The sequence below is a fragment of the Pan paniscus genome, chromosome 16 (genome assembly GCF_029289425.2).
Source record: "Pan paniscus chromosome 16, NHGRI_mPanPan1-v2.0_pri, whole genome shotgun sequence".
NCBI lineage: Eukaryota > Metazoa > Chordata > Mammalia > Primates > Hominidae > Pan > Pan paniscus.
In genome coordinates, this window is record NC_073265.2 from 15,740,156 (window position 1) to 15,742,773 (window position 2,618).

At 35.8% G+C, this 2,618-nt stretch overlaps 1 pseudogene; it reads left to right on the forward strand.

Moving 5' to 3' along the window:
- Positions 1-239: 239 nt before the first annotated feature.
- On the forward strand, positions 240-1,792 carry LOC117978734 (putative vomeronasal receptor-like protein 4; annotated as a pseudogene).
- The last annotated feature ends 826 nt before the right edge of the window (positions 1,793-2,618 follow it).

A 2,618-nucleotide genomic window follows, 5' to 3' on the forward strand; every position in this document is an offset into this window, starting at 1 on the left:
CAGTAGAATCATAAGCATCAAAAACCATGGAAGAGTGAAGAATAAACCGTATCAAAGTGATAGATCATGAGAAAGACTCAATTGGATATATTTTTAATTGTTTGCTTTAGTGAGTCTTTCCACTTTTGCATACATTTTATTCAATTCAACTCTGCAAATGTGATTCATTTTATATGCCTGTCACTGAATTGGGTGTTAAAAATAAAATGAGAGAACACAAAATAACAAAAATTGATTTCTAAAGATGGAGGGCAAAGGGCATTAGGAATATAGATAGTGTGCACCCTATACAGGCATGATTGTAAATGTATTCATTATATAGAGAGAGTAATAATTATATATATATATATAATTATTTGGCTTAGAAAAGAGTGCAGGGGGTACATTATCAAGAATTTAGCATCAAGGTTAATCAAGAATAAGTGAGTAAAATAAAAATAATAATGATGGTAATAATTTCAAACACTGAAGAAAGAACATTGATGATATGAAGTCATTTTTTTTCAGATCTACAAAATATGTTTCTTCTATGCCATTAGGATGAACACAGTTTTCACTTATGTTATCTTTTAAAAATGCCTTTAATTGTCAAGCTAGCATTAGAATCTCAGCCAACATCTTCCATCTTCTCTTCCACATTTTTACATTCTTTCAGGATCACAGGCCTAAGACCCATGACCTGGTCACCTGTCATTTGGCCTTTGTCCACCTAGTAATGCTCTTCACTGCAATGGAGTTTTTGTCTCCAGACATGTTTGAGTCACTGAATTTTCAGAATAACTTTAGATGTAAAGCTTTCTTTTTTTTTTTTTTTTTTTGGAGACAGAGTCTCACTCTGTTGCCCAGGCTGGAGTGCAGTGGCACGATCTCAGCTCACTGCAAGCTCCACCTCCCGGGTTCACGCCATTCTCCTGCCTCAGCCTCCCAAGTGCCTGGGACTACGGGCGCCTGCCACCACGCCTGGCTAATTTTTTTTGTATTTTTTAGTAGAGCCGGGGTTTCACCGTGTTAGCCAGGATGGTCTCGATCTCCTGACCTCGTGATCCACCCGCCTCGGCCTCCCAAAGTGCTGGGATTACAGGCGTGAGCCACTGCGCCCAGCCTAAAGCTTTCTTCTATTTGCACAAGGTGATGAGGGGCCTCTCCATCTGCACCACCTGCCTCCTGAGCATGCTCCAGGCCATTACCATCAGCCCCAGCACTTCCTGGTTGGTTAGATTTAAACACAAATTTACAAAATACAATATCCTGGGCTTATTTGTTTTTTGGTTTAGCAATTTGTCTTTCAGTAGTGACATGATAATCTACACTGTAGGTTATTCCAATGACCCAGATAATTTTGAATATCAGCAAATATTGTACATTTTTCCCAATGAATGTCCTCATCAGGACGCTATTTCTTACGCTGTCATTATCCAGAGATGACTTCTTCATAGGAATCATGCTGCTCTCAAGTGTATACATGGTCATTCTTTTGTCCAGGCATCAGAGGCACTCCCAGCAATTTCACAGCAGCAGCCTTATACTAAGGACTTCTCTAGTGAAAATGGCCACCAAGACCATCCTGATGCTGGTGAATTCCTTTGTGCTGATGTACTCAGTGGACTTCATCCTCTCATCATCCACAATGCTGTTATGGGTAATTGGCCCTGTCACATATGGTGTCCACAAGTTTGTGGTCGATACCTATGCCACTGTCAGTCCTCTGGTGCTAATCAGATCTGATAAAAGAATCATCAATATTCTGCAAAAGTTTCAATGGAAGTGCCATCTATTTTTAACAAGTTGGTGATAAAATTTTCTAAAAATTATTTCTTTGTAATCAATTAAATTATACAAAAAGCACATAATTTTCTTTCTGATTTAAATAAAACATGTGAATTGTACTTTTATAATATCTCAATATCTTTTAATTTTTTGGTGCCAAGAACTGTGTGCTTTCCTCAGTTCAATGTCCACTATGATTTTGTATTCTCAAGGTCTGTCTCTCACCCCTTCATTTTAATTTTACCTTCATACAGGAAAATGTTATTTTCTTCTTGAGTACACTCTTACGCAGCTCCTACTGGCAAGCAAATCTCTTAGTTTTAATTTTTGAAATTATTTTAATTTTTCTTATTTATTGAAGATATTTAGCTATATTCAAATTCTAGCTTGAATAAAAAAATTTTTAAGCATAATTTTAAAATTTGTTTTTAATTGAAAATAACATTGTGTAAGTTTATTATGTATGTTTTGAATTACATATAGATTATAAAATGATTAAATCTAGCTAATTAACAAATGCATGATCTAAAAGTTATTGTTTTTTTGTGGTGAAAACACTTAACATCAACTACCTTTTCATTTTTCAGGACTGCAATATATCATAATTAAGTATGACTGCCGTGCTGCATAACAGATCTTGTAAAATATATTTCTTCTATCTAATAATAATTATGTTTCCTTTGACCAACATCTTTCGATCCTGTCCTCCCCACTAACCACCGCAGGCTCTGGTAACCACCATTCTACTCTCTACTTCTAAGAGATAAACTTGTTTAGATTCCACTTTTAATAAATTCCTGTGTTATTTGTCTCTCTATGTCTGGCTTATTTCACTTAACATAATGTCCTTC